The sequence below is a fragment of the Oryctolagus cuniculus genome, chromosome 2, assembly GCF_051225735.1.
Source record: "Oryctolagus cuniculus isolate XC-2025 breed Fujian yellow rabbit chromosome 2, ASM5122573v1, whole genome shotgun sequence".
In the NCBI taxonomy this organism is placed as follows: Eukaryota; Metazoa; Chordata; class Mammalia; order Lagomorpha; family Leporidae; genus Oryctolagus; species Oryctolagus cuniculus.
In genome coordinates this window covers 57,642,032-57,663,264 of record NC_142868.1, presented here as the reverse complement: position 1 = coordinate 57,663,264, position 21,233 = coordinate 57,642,032, and the positions used below count along the sequence as shown (strand labels likewise).

Sequence of the window (21,233 nt, the reverse complement as noted above, 5' to 3'; positions counted from 1 at the left end):
TTCCAGGCCAGCTCTCTGCTATGGCCCAGGAGTGCAGTGGAGGATGGCCCAAGTGCTTGGGCCCTGCACCCACATGGGAGACCAGGAGAAGCACCTGGCTCCTGCCATCAGATCAGCGCGGTGCGCCAGCTGCAGCACGCTGGCCTCAGCGGCCATTAGAGGGTGAACCAATGGCAAAAAGAAAGACCTTTCTCTCTGTCTCTGTCACAGTGAAAGTAAAGGTAAAGAAAAGGCAAGAGTTGAAGGACCTCCAACATAGAAGGCAGAGAACCATCCTACTGCCAAGGACCCCTAGCAAAAGGCTCCTGCATTTTATAGACTCCAGGGCAACAAGTGGAGAGAAATGGGAAGGGTGTGGCTTTGAAAAGTGCTGAGTCAGAGTGGAGAAACATGCCTCAACCAACCTGTTAGTAGGTCCTCACCAGTCAATTGAGGCATCTGAGCTATGGCTGCAGATACACACCCCAGTGAGGCAGAGAACCCAAATTTTTCACTGCAACTCCTGGAAAATTAACATGCATGGACCATACACTATGTCTGGTAAGAGGGCAATTTTTTTTCCTATGAAATTTGATAGGCAAAGAATTTTAATTAGCTATGATTAGGCTTGCAAGATTATATAAAGGAGTTTAGCCTGGAGTCAGGAAACAGTATGAATAACAAATGGGCACAGAAAAAAATGTTCAACTTTGTTAGTGTTTTATAGCTGCAATTTGAAATAATGATATTACATTGGTATTCCCTCATCAAAATGGCTAACATTAAAATGAGTGGCAGTACTGTGTTGTATAAAAGTAATGTAAAAATGCAGAACTGAAACTTGCACATTGCTTAATGAAAACTTTTTTTTTTTTTTTTTTTTTTTTGGATAGGCAGAGTTAGACAGTGAGAGAGAGAGAGAGAGAGATCTTCCTTTTTCCATTGGTTCACCCCCAAATGGCCGCCATGGCCAGAGCGCTGTGCTGATCCGAAGACAGGAGCCAGGTGCTTCCTCTTGGTCTCCCATGGGGTGCAGGGCCCAAGCACTTAAGCCATCCTCCACTGCCCTCCCGGGCCACAGCAGAGAGCTGGACTGAAGAGGAGCAACCGGGACAGAATCCGGCGCCCCAACCGGTACTAGAACCGGTGTGCTGGCGCTGCAGACAGAGGATTAGCCAAGTGAGCCGCGGCGCCGGGCTCTGTTTCATGAAAACTTAAAATGATTTTCCAGAGCCTCAAAGAAGTCCTGTTTATGACCCAGCAGTCTCACTCCCAGAAATTTATGCAAAGAAATGAAATCAGCATATGAAAGAGTTATCAAGACCCCCATGTTTATTGAAGCTCAGTTCGCAGTAGCTAAGATATGGAATCAACCCTATAAGGCCTACACAAAACACATGAAACACCAGTGTAAGGGAAAGGGTTTATTGGTGGAGAAACCAATAAAGACCAGAAGGAAGGGGCAGAGTGTAGGGTCCAGGGTTTCGGTACCAATGTAAGGTCACCACAAAACACACCAAACACCGGAGTAAGGGAAAGGGTTTACTGGGGAAAACCCAGCAGACCGGAGGGAAGGGGTGAGGAAGGAAAAAGAGGTTGAAGGAGAGCATAAGAGAGATCAAGAGAGAGAGAGAGACAGAGAGATCAGGAGACAGAGGGAAAGAAAGAGAGAGGGAGAGAGGATAGAGGAGAGGAGAAAGGGGAGTGAGAGAGAGAAGAGGAGAGCGAGAGGAGAGAGGAGGCGAGAGAGGTCCATGTGTTCAGGAACAGATCCTTTGCTGGAGGGCAGGCAGAGAAGTAGGAACAGCAAATCCCATTAGGATGGGGGTGGAGCTTGACACCGGTGGTTGGGCCATGGCTTCAAGCAATGGCAGCGGGGGCTAGAGACTAGGGTGGTGTCAGGGTGTAGATCGTGCCATGGAGAAGATTGCGCCATTTTCCTAACACAGAGAAGGAAAGGAGGGAGGAAAGCCTGAGAAAGAGAAAGAGAGAGAGAGAGAGAGAGAGAGATCAAGAAACAGAGAGAGAGAGGGAGAGAGAGCCACGTGTTCAGAAACAGTTCCTCTTAAAACTTTTTCGGTGGGCAGGGAAGTAGGAGCAGCAAATCCCATTAGGGTGGGGGTGAAGCAAACACCTGTGGTTGTGAAGAGTTAAAATTGTATATGTGCGGGTGTAAAAAGTTAAGCTTAAGCTTACAGGTTGAAACCTTCCTGGTGCAGCTGTAAAAATAAAACAGTGAAGTAGCACCTTGACAATAGGGACTCCATTTTGGAGCACTTGAGACTGCATTCTGGGAAAGCAACCCCCCCACCGTGAGACTCTGGTCTGAAACTATGATCTCAAATAGTCGGACAATAGCAGTGCACTACATCACCCTTGGCAACACACAAAAACCCCCTAGCATGATTGCTCAAGCTTAAAAGTAGAAAGGTTACACCTGGGTTACCTGGGCTAATAATGAAGATGTGATTTGTCTGTGTCTTACATTAATGTCAAGTCCTAATTGCTGATTGTAATATTGTAACTGGTATTGTCAAGATTATGATAAATATTAATTTCACTTAGGTTTTAGGTTATGTTGACCCCAGTAACCATATACTCTCTTTTGATTTTATGTACTCTTTTGATTTTAGCAACTGTGTATAGCAACCGTGCATAGCAACCATGTATTCCCCCCTTCCCGGTTTTGCGGTTTTTGCCTTTATAAACCCTAACCTTTGGTTATTCGGGGCTGCTCTGTTCATGTATGGTCAGACAGCCCCAGCATGCTGGATAATCAATAAAGCTCCCCCTTGCTGTTTGCATAAGAGATGTCTCTTGGTGACGTTTTTCGGGCAGTCGACTCTAACATTTGGAGGCCCCAGCGAGATCGGGGCTGCCCGTGGACGCCTCCAACAGAAGTCTCTTGGGGTAAGTATAAAGGCGCCTAAGGTAGGGACTCAGTATATGCGCGCTTCAGGTTTCAGTTTTTCGGGTTACAGGCCTGTTTCGGTTTCAGTTTTTGGGTTGGCACGGTATGCACTGTGGCTGGCAGACGTGCCTGGAAGCCCCAGGCTACCACCTTGGGGGACGCCCCGAGAGGACCGGGAGACTGAGGACGCTCAGCGAAACTCCCATCAGAAATTCCCCTAGGCGGGAGTTTTGTGCCAACAGCGGTTACATTTTAGGTTTCAGTTTTTTGGGGAATTGCTTTTCTGTCTGTAACATGGGTCAAACTGTGTCCACGCCGCTATCTCTTACTTTGGTTCACTGGCCTGATGTGTGGGCTAGGGGATCTAATCTCTCTCTTCTGATTAAGAAGGTAAAGCAGCAGTCTTTCTGTGCCTCTGAATGGCTTGCTCTAGGAGTGGATTGGCCCCCCATTTACCACTCATTCGCTGAGTGAAAGAGGCCATTCTCCTGCCTGGCCGTCCTGGGCACCCGGACCGGGATTTTGAGAAGACATCGGAGGTCAGTATTCCTTCCCTCAAGCGGGATCGGATCTGTGGAAGTGACCGTTGAGTGTCCGGCACCCCACAGCTCTCCGAGAACGCGGAGTCCCCCCGGCCACGGCTTAGCTACGGTCGAAACTCCAGAGGGATTGTAAGGAATGGGAGGGAAATTAGGAAGGGCAGTTGGCTGAGAGCCTGGAGACCCCCTGAGCTCGCTTTGGCTTCCCGGCGGCCGGACTGCGACCCGAGGATCAGGTCTCTCTCTCGGAGGGACGCCTGGTCACGCTGCCTACTGCTACGCGAGCAGGGCTTAGCTTCGGTCGAGGCTAATATTGGCCCTTCAGGTAAACTCAGACAACTAGGTAGTGGGTAACCTTGAGTGATAGGAGATTTCAAACCCCACTCAGCCCCCAGACAGCAGGAGGTCATTGCTTTCTGCCTTCCTCCTCCTCCCCGGGGCTCCTTCCCCCACTCTTTTGCTCTCCTCATCTCCATTCCTATACCACTGGGCAGGAGAAAGGGAGAGGGAAATTCCACAAGTCTCTCCACCTACGGAAAATCTGTTACCTGTTACCTGTTAACCCTTTCCAACCGGGTAAAAAGTTTTCCGTCTTTGCAGCTTATGGTAGCTCTGGTGCGTCTTAAAAGTTTTTTGTGAACTATTACTGTTGCTAAGCTTTGATTGCCTGAGGACTGAATCTGGAAAAGAGCTAAAGTTAACTATCTGTTGTAATTGACTGAGTGTCTGCAGTAGTCCTAATTAATCTGGCTTTGGTTAAATTATAGGAGGTTCCCAACACTCTTGGTAAAATGGCGCACCTACCCAACCCCACAGTTAGTCCTGCCAAGCCCTGGTGTGCGCAGTCTTTCCTGTAAATGGGGGACCACAGCCTTTCTCTGCACTCTATTCTAGTCCATGTGGCCTGGTGCACCCAGGCAGGCATAGCCAAATATCTCTAGGCAGAGCCCCCACCCCAGTGCTGCTTCTTTTTTCCTCTCCTGGAGGAATTTCCAATTCAATATTACTGCTGACCTTACCTAAGGGAGCCAGAACCTTAAGCCATTAACCCTTTCCAAGCTGATGGGTTATTCTCTTTGCAGCTAATAAAAACCTAAACAATGGGTTCATATGCTGATAATCAGCTCTTTTCTGTGCTGCTGTCCCTGACTCATCTGAGAGCGTTCACCTGTCTTGAAGGTTTCGCGTTTTTCTATTGCCATTAGAGTCTTGATTGGAAAAACTACAATGTGAAGTTGTTTACATTGTTTATCTGTTTTTAATGTCTGAGTGATTACCCAACTGATCAGAAATGTACTAATTTTGGCTAAATGGTTTGACTCTCTGACAGCTTAAATTCTAAACCGAGTCTTCCAACTTTGGGCTTCCAGTCGGATCCCTGGAACTCTCAAAGGATGAGACTCTAAATTTGTTAAAGTAACAGCTGCTTGGGTCAATTCAAATTATATAAAATATATTAAAATGTTATAAGTGATGTCAGACCTATGCTGTATTTATGTTTTTGCTTTCCAGCTAAAGCGGTCTTATAAAAATAAGAGTAAAATTCTGTGTATACAAGCCTTTATGTTGTTAACTAAAGTAAGCCAATGCAGATTGGTTCAAAAAATTGAGGTAATGCAAATGCCCTTCAGTTTGCTCAGTGGCTTGCTTGCTCAGTTTTACATGTCTTTGATATGCTTTAAACTTGTTTCTCTTAATGAGGAAGATCTTTTCAAAGTTGTAAACATGCACTAGTGTTTGCTGTCCAGGAGGTGTTATCCTCGTGTTACTTAAAAACATGAAAATGTAATTTTAACTTTTATTTCAAATAATGGTGTGGTATTCATTAATAACTCAGTGTCTTAAGTCATCTAGGCATCAGTGCTAAGTAAAACTTGGGAAAAATATATATACTTTTAACATCTCAAATTCAATAAAAAAAAAAAAAAACTAAGTTTGTTAACATGTATTCTCATAGGTTGTCCATACATGACATTTCAAGGCTATATAAAAGTAACTACGGGTATAAAGTTTCAAAAGGTATAAACAAGTCATAAAAAGTTTTAAAATGTTTATGATTTTAAAATATTGTTTACAGAGTTGAGTGCTAATGCCAAAATTACACTGACCTAAAGTTGAAGTCTGATCTTCTGTTATAACAATGGGTTTTAAAGAAAATGTGTACTAATATTAGTAAATATCTAAAAATGGTCTAAATCATAAATCTTAAAATCTGTTTCTGCAAAAACTGTAATGTCTATTTTAACAGTGTCTGCTTAATCAGTTACTCTGCCATTTCTAGAGTTAGGTCCTGTAAGCTCTTTTTTTTTGATTCTGTTAAATAATCCTAAATTATGTAAACTCTTATATACAAGGTTTTTTTATTTCTGGTTTATTTGACAACAAGAGACATAAAATTCATGTTAATCCTTTGTGTACTCTACTGTCTCTGTTAAGTTATGGTTATGCGGCAGATGCTAGAAAACTGGGTTCCAGAAAACCAAAAAAAAAGCTCTAGTGTCCACAGGCTACATGGTAAATACCTGGAAGCCAAAGGATTGCAGAGACCTCTGCCACAATTTCTCCTCTAAGTCGGGCTACGCAGTAAACACTGGTTAAACTGCCAGTTAAATCTAAAAGCCCAAAAAGTCAGGCTAGAGACCCAACTCGCTGGCTCACTTCTCCTCTTTTCTCTTCCAGAAGGGAAGTTACTACTGTTCTGCAGGACTCTCCACTGTGATGTACGGTTTAATCCCCAGACCTTATGTAAGGGATGACTGACCTTTTCTGTAATAATGCCTGGCCACAGTATAGGGCCCCAAACAACAACAACAACAACAACAAAGGTTAAACTATAAAATAATGTGACAACTAGATCAATTTTTCGGTGTAAAAAGTTACACTGACGACCTCAAAGTATGCAAGCAGGTCACCACAGTTGATCTTACCTAAAGGGTCATAGTTCTCCTCATGGGCACAGTCTTAACTCGCAGGAAGATACTAAGTGTCAGAATTTGCCCATGACCATAGTTTTTCTAGCTCACCCTGATATTTAAAAAAAAAAAAAAATCTCCAAAAATCAGGATTGGGTTGAGTACCCCCTTGACTGACATCATTGAGGCTGCCTCCTTGGTCTACTTTATTAGAGACCAGGAAAACGCGGAGCAAGCTAGCAGCAGAGGATAGACAACAGACCAATCAATGGCTGCTTTACACGGTGATTGCCATCAAGGAGACCCAGCAAGGCCAATGCACCCCAAACGGCACCTGTTGCTGATATAAGGAGCCAGGGCATTGGGCAAGCAGCTGTCGTGACAGCAAATGCCTTCTGTCAGCCCTGCCAAGAGCACGGCCACTGGACACGGAACTGCCCTGGGTGTCGAAGGACTCCTGGTTCAGAACCGCTGACCCTGTGGCCCCGAGCTAAAAAGCCTTTGGCTCTGTCCAGCCTCTGCCCAGCTTCCAGCTCCAGCCACTGCTATTGAGGGGATGGCCTAGGGTCAGTGAAACGTAAGTTGCCTATTTCTATCAGCCTCCTATTTAACTCTCCTAGTCCAGCCATGTAATGCGAGTCAACAGGGTGCCTCCCTTAAAGGAGATTTGCATCTCTTACAATTTTCTTAACAGCACCCCATGGATAGGTCTGGGCCTCACACACCCTGCCAGGCCTTAAAAGTCTATCCAATAGTCCAGGGGGAAGTGGTCCCCTCCACTCCTGTACTGAAACTATAGATGCTTCTCCTTACACCGTGTGTTTTTAATGCCCTTATTTGTTTTGTCTCTAACAGACTAAAAGCTGTTAACTCCAAATGGTCGTCAGACAAGGCTTCCAGCCCATTCCACTGGACTACCTGAACAGCCCTCTGGACCAAGCAGTACAGTCTTTCCAAGGCCACTGTTGCACACCATAAGACAGGTAGCAAGAGGAAATACCCAAATCCCCCTCGACGCCCACATGCCAGCTTCGAAGAAGTTACAGAAGACGGAACTCCATCCATAATCCCAAAGAAGAATTTTGGGTATTACCTCTTAAGGAAAAAATATTAGGCAGAAAGTCAGTTATGAGCTTATGTGTGTGTGACATAAAGGCCTAATGTGTGCAGCATATGCATCTGCATCTCAGTCATCCTGACAATGTTTCATGGGCAGCCCAGCCTTTGCATCCTGCCCTGCCCCCTTCTACCTGATAACCTGCCAGGTGGAGATCCTTCTGCCTGACAAATCTTCCACAATCTCCCAGATGTAGCCCAGTATCTGCATTTCAGTATTACAGAACAGGCGGGGGTTGGATCTCATTTTCATGAGGGGGGGTGTGTGTTATGTGCGGCCCTAAAGGAAAAATGTTATTTTTATGCTGACTAAACCCAGGTGGTTAGAAACTTCATGGCCAAACTCAGAAAACGACTGAAAAAAATGGCAACGGGAGAGGGAAACTCAACAGGGATGGTTTCAGTCATGGTTCGGCGGGTCCCCATGGCTTACTACCCTACTGCCAGCCCTAGCAGGACCCTTAATTGTTCTACTCCTAATTGTAACCATAGGACCTTGTGTGTTAAATAGACTCATCACCTTCATGCGGAAACAAGTTAAAATTGTTAAACTCATGGTCATAAGACAATAATATGTCACATTAAAAGAGACAAAAACAAATAATCTCTAAGATTAGAGATCCTCACAACAAGGAGTGGGGAATGAAGAGTTAAAATTGTATATGTGCGGGTGTAAAAAGTTAAGCTTAAGCTTACAGGTTGAAACCTTCCTGGTGCAGCTGTAAAAATAAAACAGTGAAGTAGCACCTTGACAATAGGGACTCCATTTTGGAGCACTTGAGACTGCATTCTGGGAAAGCAACCCCCCCACCGTGAGACTCTGGTCTGAAACTATGATCTCAAATAGTCGGACAATAGCAGTGCACTACATCACCCTTGGCAACACACAAAAACCCCCTAGCATGATTGCTCAAGCTTAAAAGTAGAAAGGTTACACCTGGGTTACCTGGGCTAATAATGAAGATGTGATTTGTCTGTGTCTTACATTAATGTCAAGTCCTAATTGCTGATTGTAATATTGTAACTGGTATTGTCAAGATTATGATAAATATTAATTTCACTTAGGTTTTAGGTTATGTTGACCCCAGTAACCATATACTCTCTTTTGATTTTATGTACTCTTTTGATTTTAGCAACTGTGTATAGCAACCGTGCATAGCAACCATGTATTCCTCCCTTCCCGGTTTTGCGGTTTTTGCCTTTATAAACCCTAACCTTTGGTTATTCGGGGCTGCTCTGTTCATGTATGGTCAGACAGCCCCAGCATGCTGGATAATCAATAAAGCTCCCCCTTGCTGTTTGCATAAGAGATGTCTCTTGGTGACGTTTTTCGGGCAGTCGACTCTAACAGTTGGACCATGTGGCTTAGGACCAAAGCCTGTGGGGTAGGGCCTAAGATGGTGAGTGAGGCATAGGTGATGCCACATAGACTGCGAAATTTTACTAATAAATCCAGATGTCCATCAACTGATGACTGGGTAAAGAAATTGTGATATAGATAGATAGATAGATAGCATGGAGTACTACAGCTATAAAAAAGAATATAATCCCATCTTCTGCAACAAAATGAATGCTATTGAAAACAATTATGCTTAGTGAAACAAGCCAGTTCCCAAAAGACAAATATCGTATGTTTTCTCTGATCTGTGGTGACCAAGAGAGCACCAGAAATGTCATATATGGAGCCGGTGCTATGGCGTAGCAATAAAGCTACTACCTGCAGTGCCAGCATCCCATATGGGCGCCAGTTCAAGCCTTAGCTGCTCCACTTCCAATCCAGCTCTCTGCTATGGCCTAGGAAGGCAGTAGAAGACGGCCCAAATCCTTGGGCCCCCACACCCATGTGGGAGAACAGTAAGAAGCTCCTGGCTCCTGCCTTCGGATAAGTGCAGCTCCAGCCATTGTGGCCATCTTGGGAGTGAACCATCGGATATAAGACCTCTCTCTGCCTCTGCCTCTCTAACTCTGCTTTTGAAAAAATATTTTTAAAAAAAAAAAATATAATTTATAGTAGTGAAATTGATGTTTTGATATTTGATGATTATTTAATGCCCTTGTCTCTACTGTTGAGGAACAGTGTTTTTTTGTTGTTGTTCTATTTGTTGAATTATTTCCTTAGTGAAGAGTTCATCTTATGACTATAAAATAAGCTGAATGTGGGCTTGCACTGTGGCTCAGTAGGTTAACTCTCTGCTTGCAGCTCTGGCTTCCCATGTGGGTGCTGGCTTCAGTCTCAGCTGTTCCTCTTGCAATCCAGCTCTCTGCTATGGCCTGGAAAAGCAGTGGAAGATGGCCCAAGCATTTGGGCCTCTGCACCTGTGTGGGAGACCCAGAGGAAGCACCTTGCTCTTGGCTTCACATCAGCTCAGCTCTGGCCGTTGTAGCCACTTGGGAAGTGAACAAACGAATGGAAGCACTTTCTCTCTGTTTCTCCCTCTCACTGTTTGTAACTCTACCTCTCAAATAAATAAATAACATCTTTCAAAAAGTAAGTTGAAAGTAGGTCATTGTAAAAATTGAAAGTAGAATAAGGAAGGAGGAGGGAGAACGGGAGCATGGGCTGGGGGGAGGGTATTGTGGGACGTATCACTATGCTCCTCAATCTGTACACATTAAATATATGAAATTATTCACCTTAAAAATTAAAGATAAAAAAAACAAAAAATGATTTTCTAAAAAAATTTTGGAAAACAGTTTGGCAATTTCTTATCAAATTAATAGTTCACTCAATGGATGATTTCATAATTGAAATTTCTAGGTGTTTAACCAAATGAATGAAAATTTATCTATATAAAATATGTGTTTGAATGTAATAGAAGTTTTGAACAGAGTAGGCTGAAGTTGCAAATGATGCAAATGTCCATTTAATTTATATTCCTTTGGAATTTCACATTTGATAAGTCATGTTCCCTCAATAACTTAAAATCTGAGTCTCATTCACCACTGACATATAAGTAAGTGATTTCAGTTCTATCAGTGTCTCTCAGTGCTGTACAGATGTGAAGTTTGGATCTAGAATAAGCAATTTGTATGTGATCTCATTTTGCAAGCATCTATGTCAGGAAAGTCATTTGGTTTCAGAGTCAGTGATGGTTGAATGGATAACTCAAATGTCTTTAAGGAACCATAATTATCATTAATGCTATTACAGTAAAGTTTCATTCTGACATTTAATACGTGGTGAATGCTACAGTGACATTTCTTCATCAGGTGTGTTCTATTCCAATGCTTACAATGAGGCCCATACAGTCACATAAGGGCCCTAGCTCAGAAGAATCCCACACTTGATTTGATGTCTAGCTCTCACTGTATGATTTCCTTAGCAATTTTGTCTTTTGTCAGTGATATGTGATGGGACTACTGAACAGGCATGTGAACAGAGGCAGTATGTGCCATATGTACATGCACATGCATGTAGTGAGTACATAGAGTCTCAAAGTAAGTACAAGGCACAAATGCTAACCATCACTTCACCATTGACCTATGTGAGGGTACTCCAAGAGACCACAATTTCCACTTGAACCAGAACTTATTTCTTACACAAAAATGGCAATGGCATTTTAAAACACAAGAGCAATCAGGGAATCCTATCTTTTTCACTTATCTTACTAGTTTTTTTTTTTTTTTTTTTTTTTTTACAGGCAGAGTGGACAGTGAGAGAGAGACAGAGAGAAAGGTCTTCCTTTGCCGTTGGTTCACCCTCCAATGGCCGCCGTGGCCATTAATACATATATATATATATTAATATATATGACCAATTTTGAAAGATAAATTTGTAATATATTTAGTTAAGGGCCTAACTGACATTTATTTTCAATTCATGAATCATTCTACAAACAGAATGAAAACTTACGCAGTGTAATAACAAAACAACTGTTTTTTAAGCTGGGAACAAGGAAAAAGAACAATGGGAAAAAAAGGCTAATTCATTAACATTGAGTTACTTAAGTTTTATTTTTTTGTAAGATAGAAGTAAATTACTTACTATGTTGGCTCAGATAGATTAAAATCACTAGTTTTCAAGAAAATGATCTGTTTTGGACCCTATCTGCTGCCTTAAACTTTCTTTTCTTTTCTTTTTTTTTTTTTGACAGGCAGAGTGGACAGTGAGAGAGAGAGACAGAGAGAAAGGTCTTCCTTTGCCGTTGGTTCACCCTCCAATGGTCGCCGTGGCCGCCACGCTATGGCTGGCGCACCGCGCTGATCCGAAGCCAGGAGCCAGGTGCTTCTGGTCTCCCATGGGGTGCAGGGCCCAAGCACTTGGGCCATCCTCCACTGCACTCCCTGGCCACAGCAGAGAGCTGGCCTGGAAGAGGAGCAACCGGGACAGAATCAGGTGCCCCGACCTGGACTAGAACCCAGTATGCTGGCGCCGCAGGCTGAGGATTAGCCTAGTGAGCCACAGCGCCGGCCTGCCTTAAACTTTCAAGGTTAGTACAGACACTCTAACAATGGTGTCCAATAAGCTTGTTTAACTATATGTAGAGTATATAAAATTGGATTGTGCAATTTTGGTGATTTTGCTTATAATCTAGATGCTTTTGAGACCTGGAGGCAGAGGGAGCAGCTGAGTCACCTGTGCAATTCCTATTATCTCAAGACCTGTAGTGTATGAATTTGATTTTCCTGCTCTAAAGATAAGTAGATTCCCCGCCTGGAAGAGGCTCATAACTGTTTAGGGAGCCAAGCCCGTCCTAGATGGACCTGCAGTTCCTTGTGTACTGATTGTAATAGCATGCTAAATGACAAAACTACCAGCTGCCATGACAGGACACATTATAACATAAGGAGCAAAAGAAACATAATTTGAAAAAAAAAAAAAAAAAAGGCATAGAATCCAGGCAGTAGCTATTAGCTTCTGGGAAATCTCTACTTCCCACAAAAACCAGGAATTATTTCCCCCCTGTTATTAGAATATACTTTTTTCCTTTTTTTTAAGATTTTATTTATTTATTTGAGAGGTAAAGTTACAAACAGAGAGATTGAGATAGAGAGAGGTCTTCCATCTCCTGGTTCACTCTTCCAATGTCCGCAATGGCTGGAGCTGCGCAGATCCAAGGTCATGAGCCAGGAGCTTCTTCCAGATCTCCCATGCAGGTGCAGGGGCCCAAGTGCTTGGGCCATCTTCTACGGCTTTTCCAGGCCACAGCAGAGAACTGGATCGGAAGAGGAGCAGCCGGGACTAGAACCAGTGTCCATGAGGGATGCTGGCGCTGCAGGCTGAGGGTCAACCTACTGCACCACATTGCTGGCCCCTACCTTCTCTTTCAATAAACAATCCATATAATGTAAACACAGTCCAGAAAATAATTCTTGCTCTTAAGTGGGCCCTACTTTGTGGAGTGTGCATCTTTGATTTCTCAATAAAATACCTGTGGAATGCTATTCACTATTCCCTGATTTGCTTCTGAATTCTTTTTTAATGCAAAGTCAGGGAAATGGGTACCATGCAGGCATGTAAAACAGGCATCACATGGCATACTATAATGATGATAAGGTTATGCTACTTTCATTTACTTGAACTGACATGAATAACAAAATAAATCAACATGAGAAGTTGTAAAATACTCCAAAGAAAGGGAAACAAAATTTAATATCATTGATAGCATGTTTTTCCATGCCTTTTAAAGCAAGAGACTGTACATAACCATTTTGCTTTGGGCCCTAGAAATTATAGTAACAGCCCTCATTTTCAGGACTGATTTTAAAGTTAATAGTTAATTTCTACAGTTCCTAAGGATTCTGTGATCTACCTAAATACCTTAATTAATTTTTATTTAAAAATTAATAGAATGAAGTCATTTATTTTAGCAATGAGGACCTTTAATTTAAATTATATGAGTGTGAAATATTTTTAAAAATGATTTATAAGTCTTCAGTATTAGTTTCCTATAACATGAGTGGAATATGTTCCAATTATTGATTAAACTTGAATTTCAATTCTTTAACACTCATAAAAATATCATGAAATTAATACTACCCCATATTAGTATTCATCACATTTATAATTATATTGATATACAAAATATATAATTATAACAATGTATAAGAATACTGGCATTAGAAATTTCTCCTACATACCAAAAATATCTATAAAATTGTTAATTCAAAATTAATTATTTCATCTCTCAGTACCTCTTCTAAAGTATATATTATACGGTATAAAACGTGTATGTTCTTGCTTTGTTAGTGATTTCAGAATCATTTTTATGGCAAAGTGGTTCATTTGGAGTCAATTTATTGTAAGCGTTGTTTAGCTCAATTATCTATACTTGATGTAACAATATCATTGAGAGTATTGTATTTTTAAAGTTCCCTGAAGGCACAGTTCATTTACAATTTGCTTTTTTTTAATTTAAGCTTTATTTATCTGTATGAAAGCAGAGCTACAGACAGGCAGAGGTAGAGAGATAGAGGTCTTCCATTCACTTTTTCACTCCCTAGAAGGTCGCAACAGCTGGGACTGGGCCAGGCAGAAGCCAGGAGCCTGGAGCTTCTACTGGGTCTCCCACATGGATGCAGGGGCCCAAGGACTTGGGCCATTTTCTACTGCTTTTCCAGGCCACAGCAGAGACCTGGATCGGAAGTGGAGCAGCCTAGACTTGAACCAGCGTCCATATGGGATGCCGGCACTGCAGGGTGCAGCTTTTACCTGCTATGCCACAGCTCTGGCCCTTACAGTATGCTCTTAAGATGAGCTGGTGGTAAAAATAAACAAGTTTGTATATAAATGTAAAACAAGGAAGAAACGTAGAAATAGCATGAAATAAAATTACTTACCTTTGTGCTTTACTTACCAACATAAATGGCCCTTTTATATATTATGCTTCTTTTATATTTTCAGTTTTTATTGAATTTTTGCTTTATAAACAGATTTGTAGGCTTTTTTAAAAAAACATTTATTTACTTATTTGAGAGGCAGTGTCAGAGAGAGAGAGAGAGAGAGAGACAGAGACAGAGAAAAAAGTCTTCCATCCACTGGTTCACTTCTCAACAGCTGAGATAGGCCAATCCGAAGCCAGGAGTCAGGAGCTTCCTCTGGTTCTCCTATGTGGGTGTAGGGGCCTAAGCACTTGGGCTATCTTCCATTGCTTTTCCATGACATTAGCCAGGGGCTGGATCAGAAGTGGAATAGCTGGAACAGGAACTGGCACCCATATGTGATGGAGGCACTGTTGGCAGAGGGTTAACCTACTATGCCACAGAGCCAGTCTCTGATTTGTATTTGTTAAAATTAGAAATATTCAAGAGAATGAATCATTGCTTTTAAGTGTAGGGCTTCTGACTATATAGACATATTTATTGTGTGTAGCAAATTATCTCTCAATGTCTTGCAAAAATATTGTACTCAGTAAAATTATTTTAAAATTGAATGTCAAAACATTAACATTTTACTTTCTACCATTTGTAATTTTGTTATGCAAATACAAACTTGAACAAAAAAGAAGAGCTAACCCTACAAAATGTGTACAATAAATTTCTGGATTGTACTAGAAACTGATCAGCAGCTTAAACATGAAAAAAATTAAATAACATTTAAATAAAGAATACAATCTGCACCATAGAAAATAAAAAAAAAAAACAAGTTGCTCTAATGCACTTACAAATCCATAAACTATTCCCTGAACTACATAATAAGCTAATACAATTCGACAACAACCTCAGGTCTTTCTTTTCTGCCAGTAGGGAGGTTATTAATATTTAGTTCTGTTCCCTTATTTGTCATAGTTCATGCCTTCAAAGGTTAAAAACTATTTGATCAACAGCTTCTAGTTTTAGAATTAACATTATTTCTCATATTAAAAAGGTCATTTTGTTGCCAAAAAGGATGGTTCTTAGGCACCTATTTTCATGGTTATCCAACTCTTTGATTTACAGCCATTATCTACCTTGACCTAACTGCCATATTATATTCCTCACAAGCAAGGCTCTTCCTTTCATTTGATTATGAAGTGATAAATTTAACACTTACCTGGAAGATTAAAGAACTTAAGACTTTTACCAACCCTAGCAATCTATATAGCTACTGACTTAAACTAAATGAAGCACCTACCTATAATTTAAATATTTAAGGACATAACTACCACTGAATAATGTTAGATTTTAAAACAAAGGTTGATAAAAAAGGTTATGCAAATAATTATAAAGGATATCATAATGTTGTAATTTTATGTTGCTTTTAGAATATCTTCTTTTTTTAGATTTTGGCATGACCATTTAATATGAGATTAACTCTCAACAGATTTTAAATTTACAATGCAGAATCACTGTCTGTAGGCACAGTGTAGTAGAGCAGATCACGAGAATTTGAAGTTTTATAAGCATTGCTTAACGGTTCTTCTTTTTCTTTCCCCCATTGGCTCACTGCAATCACCACTCAACTGTGCCATACTTGTCCTCTCTGACTGACTGATTTTGCTGAGCATGACATTCTCAAGTTTCATTCGTGTTGTTGCATAATGCAGTATTTCATTTTTTAGGGCTTAAAAATATTCTGTTGTATGTAAATGCCATTTACTCCTCATCTGTTCATTTGTTGATAGCCATTTAGTTTTCTTCCACACAGAACTGTTGTAAATTATCTCAACAATCATGAGAATTTAAATATCTGTTTAAGATCTTGATTTCAATGTGTTTGGTCAAACGTCCCTAAGAGAAATTGATTGGTAGTTCTTTTAATTTTTTAAGGGACATCCTTAGTATTTTCTGTAGCTGCAGCACTATTTTACATTGTCATCAATGTGTAAAAGGGTTCCTTCTCTATATCTTGATCAACTACTTCTCTTATATTCTCGGTACAGTCAATGTCTCTAACTCTGCCTTTCAAATAAATAATTTTTTTTTGAAAAAAGAAAAGTAGGATATTCTCATAAAGGTAGGAATTAACCAACACACTTTTGAATATCATTAGGTAAAAAAATCATTTTTAAAAATATTTAGATTTTTGGAATGCAGAGTGACAGGAAGAGAGGGAGAGTCAGGGAGAAACAGATCTATCTGTTGGCTCACTGCCAAAATGTTTGTACCGTACAGGAGTGGGAAAGGTGAAAACCAAGAGACTGAAACTCCATCTGGGTCTTCCCCTGGCAGGCATCTCAGTAAATGGACCACCTCTGATGCGTTCTCAGGAACATTAGCAGGGTTGGATCAGAAGCAGAGCTGCTGGGATTGGAACAGGAGCTCTGATATGGAATGCCAGCTTTGCAAGCAGCTGCTTGAACCTGTGTGCCTCAAACCAAATCCCTGTAGAACAATTTCATTGCTTTCTCAGAAAAGAAAGCTATTCTTTTTTCATTTTGTGGGTTTGAGTCCTGGCTCCATTATATAGTCCAGCTGCCTGCCAGTGATACCTTGGGAGGCAGCAGGTGGTAACTCAAATGCATGGATTCTGACACCCCCATGAGAGAGCTGTACTGAATTCTTCATACCTGACTTCTGTCTGGACCAGTTCTGGTTACTGCTACACTTGAGGAGTGAACCAGCACATGGAATATCTTTCTCTTCTTTTCTTCTAGTCTCTCTTTCTTTCTCTCCCTTTGAAATGAAAAGTTTAGATGGAAAATAAATTGTCCACAAATTATAATATTTTACATTAATGGATATGTATCATGTTTATATTAACTGTGATTTCGATGGAGAGTTACAGGAAAAAAGGAAACTAAGTTGAAAAGAACAACAACAAATACTTAAAACTGGGCCGGCGCAGCGGCTCACTAGGCTAATCCTCCGCCTTGCGGCGCCGGCACACCGGGTTCTAGTCCCAGTCGGGGCACCTGATTCTGTCCCGGTTGCCCCTCTTCCAGGCCAGGTCTCTGCTGTGGCCAGGGAGTGCAGTGGAGGGTGGCCCAAGTACTTGGGCCCTGCATCCCATGGGAGACCAGGATAAGTACCTGGCTCCTGCCATCGGATCAGCGTGGTGCTCGGTCCACAGCACGCCGGCACGGCGGCCATTGGAGGGTGAACCAATGGCAAAAGGAAGACCTTTCTCTTTGTCTCTCTCTCTCACTGTCCACTCTGCCTGTCCAAAAAAAAATATATATTTAAAATTATTTTGCTAAATTTGACACACTGGGAATTATTGCGAACTAATACATTATTCTTAAGAACAATTCTATACCGGCGCCATGGCTCACTGGGTTAATCCTCCACCTGCGGTGCCGGCATCCCATATGGGCACCAGGTTCTAGTCCCAGTTGCTCCTCTTCCAGTCCAGCTCTCTGCTGTGGCCCGGGAAGGCAGTGGAGGATGACCCAAGTGCTTGGGTGCTTGCACCCGCATGGGAGACTAGGAGGAAACACCTGGCTTCTGGCTTCGGATCAGCGCAGCGCCAGCAGTAGCAGCCATTTGGGGGGTGAACCAACAAAAGGAAGACCTTTCTCTCTGTCTCTCTCTCTCTCTCTCACTGTCTAACTCTGTCAAATAAAAAAATAAAAGAACAATTCTAAATATTTTATAAACGAACCAGTGATCATAAAGACTTCCAACTGATTTCTCCAGTCTCTGTAACATACCCTAAACCTATCTGAGCAGTGGTTTCTGTATTGATGAATTATAATTCCACTTTTAAAATCAAATCATATAGACAGGTGGAGCTATCTTAATGTAAACATAGTATATGAGTACATCAATAATGACATTTTTATTAACTTACTTTGATGATATATGGTCGATATGTTTTAGGAAGCAAAGATATAGTAATGTTTTTTTAAAATTCTGGATATATTTTAGGTTTTAAGAATTTTGACTGTAAAGTCAAGCTTTCAGTGACAGGAACCTAATTCTAATTTTTAAAAACTGCTATCTAGAAAAATTGTAAAACTTTTTAAAGCTTGTCTGTTGGGTTTGTGAAATCCATAAATTAGTTGTGAGGGTGAAATAAGAAAATCTATTTAAAGCACTTAGGACAGCCTGGTTTAAGGTAAGTACACAGTAAATGTTATTAGCCAGCCAATAAAATAAATTATATATTTTGAGAAAAATTATTGGTCTAAACTCTCTATGTAATTTTTTGATACACTCAATATATTTACTTCTAATATAGGCCTTTTTTTTCTTATTGAATGCAACTGATAAATAAGAGTCATAGATATAGAAGTCTTAAACAAGATAAGCATTGAGACTGTGATAACTCCAGAGACTGTATTAAGACATGTCTGAGAAATTGTTCAGTCTTTAGAATATCAGAGTTATATATTTTTCAATAGAAATGCTATTACTTCATATATTTATGAACCATTATAAGATAGGTAATATTGGATAAAAATACAACTAAAAGAGAAAAAAAGTTTTGCCTTTACACAGATTCTGAAAATTTTAACATAAAAATATATATTGGATTAACTTCATCTTCGCTCTGGGGTCAGTGCTGTGGTGCAGCAGGTTAAAACCCTGGCCTACATTTCGTATCATTCTGAAATTAGGGATCCATCAGTACCACTAATAGATGAAAAGTTGTGTGCATGGGATATTAGCTCTCTTTAATTTGGTTTTGAATGATATTTGAACGATTAATCTAGGTAAAAGGAGACCATTGAGAGCTGCCATAAGATTGATAGGGTCTCTAAAGATTTTATGCTGACAAAAGATGTAGTCTCCTCCATATATTTAAAGGTGTACTTCTGTCTACTACTAGTTTCACTGCTAAGGTCTAATGCTATACTTTAGCCAGAAAGAATTAGAAAGAATGTATTAAGAGGCTTCATGTGATAAATAGGTTGCCTCATGCTCCTTGTTTAGTTAGTTTCTAATTCTGTATTTTCATGATTCTCAATGCTAATTTTCTAAAATCATTTAGTTATTTTTAATGATGATGGCAGTATTGTTTTACGGGTCTATTATTTTAGTTGAAAATTTATTATTTTGTCAAGTAAGGTTTTAAATGATAAAATGCAGTAAGCAAATGTAAAAATAAGGACAATAAGAAAAATGTATAAAGGAAAGCAATTCATTCTTTTTCTCCAAATTTCCAACTGTTTTCTCATAGAGCCAGATATTATTAATATATTTGTATCTTTCAGAAAAATAACAATCTCTAAATGTTCTCTTTTTATAGGTCAAGTAATGATATTTATCATTTAAAAAATAGTCCCATGTGAACATTAGACACTTAACAAACTATAATTGAGTATTTTTTCATATTTTATCCTAATTTTTCTCAGGAGTAACTTTGGATATATATACTCTCTTGAGATAGCACAGGTAGTCTGTCATTGGAAACATTAGAGACTAAGTAAATATGCTTTTCTTAAAGTAAAGAAAATGAAGACAATTTGCTTTGCTACCTTGATTTATTTCAAGAGTTTCTTATATAACACCTGGCTTGGACTATTTTTTAAAAAATAATCTCAGCTGTGTTTGCTCCTGTATTTGTAGCAATACACTGTTGGCACATCATTAATGCAAACACTATCCATTACAGAGCAGTGATTAAATATAAGAATGCATAATTGGTTTTCCAGCAGACCAAGATCATTAATATGAAACACACTTGAATAAGCATTGCTGGAAAGGTTTTGTGCTACTGGATATTGATCAAAGCCAAAATGATCACTGGAAATGGTAGAATGAGTTTGAAGAAAAGTGGAAAATGGTTAAAGTTATTTGGGCATTCAAAGCAATTAACTTTAGAAATTAGAAAAAGATGGCTTCACTATCTACTATAGAATTAACTAACTTATCTTTGTTCCTTTTGATTAAGCCAGAAGAAGGAAACTTATTTTTCTTGTCTAGATATTTTACACCTCAGTATATGCTGCAGTATAAAGCTAAAATCTATATGAACACAATGCTTCCTTTACATTTATTTTAGTTGTGTTAGAATGAAAAAATTGATATTAACAAAAGCTAGAGGCAAGTAAAAAAGTAGAGTTCATAGTGTTGTTACAATGTGGTTTCACTGAGATCTACAGTATAGCAAATGTAATGATAGCAAGTTAGATACAAAAGATATTAGAAGATATTTGCATATTGTACTTCCGATGAACGAAAGTTAGGAAAACAAAGACTGAAAGAAAGTTCATGGAAAAGAAAAGCTTTTCATTTTAGAAATCTTAAAATCATGCATTTCCAAAAGGAGAAGATAATCATTCCCAATTTTACAAGCAAAAGTAATTTATTAAGGTATAGCATAATACATATACAAAGCAATGTATTATGGCATAACATGATCAGTTTAGTACAGTATTAGAGCCAATTCAGGAAAAACCTTCCTAGTAGTGATGATAATTCTGTACTATAATTTTATAAAACATGTTTATATTTCTTTCACATGTGTTTCTTATTTCAGCTTCAAAGAAGCCTTACTAGGATTTCAATTACTTAAGACTGAATAAGTGGAATTTCATGCCATTTCTCTGAAAAAAGTACAGGCCATATTGAAATAGAGCTTCTAGGAATCATAAGACTGTTGTCTCACATCAGACACTCTATGGACCCAAGAGACTAGTCCATACTACTTTTGTCTACTGGAACATACCATAAACTAATTCTGAAGAAATCCATTATTATTTTTTTTAATATTGAACCAGTTTGTAAAGAAAGGGACAGAACAAATGCACAATGAAAACAGTTTGACCTCCCCAAATGTCCTTGGGGCAGGGAATGGTTGCTAAATCTCCAATATTGAAAATATTGCCTACTTTATGGTAAAACAAGAATGACCCATTAAGGAGTATGTAAAGTGAAAAGGAGAGAGGTAGAGCCGTGAAATTATTTACTCCCAGAAAGTAGGAAGTAAAACAACAAGATTGCAGCATTGTCCTCTCTACAGAGACACCA

General features: G+C 39.9%; 1 long non-coding RNA gene across 1 annotated transcript; it reads left to right on the top strand.

Moving 5' to 3' along the window:
• Positions 1 to 2,128: 2,128 nt before the first annotated feature.
• Positions 2,129 to 7,232, top strand: LOC149127766 (uncharacterized). Its single transcript, XR_016229930.1, has 2 exons — positions 2,129 to 6,149; positions 7,197 to 7,232. It is a non-coding gene; the product is annotated as an uncharacterized LOC149127766 (long non-coding RNA).
• The last annotated feature ends 14,001 nt before the right edge of the window (positions 7,233 to 21,233 follow it).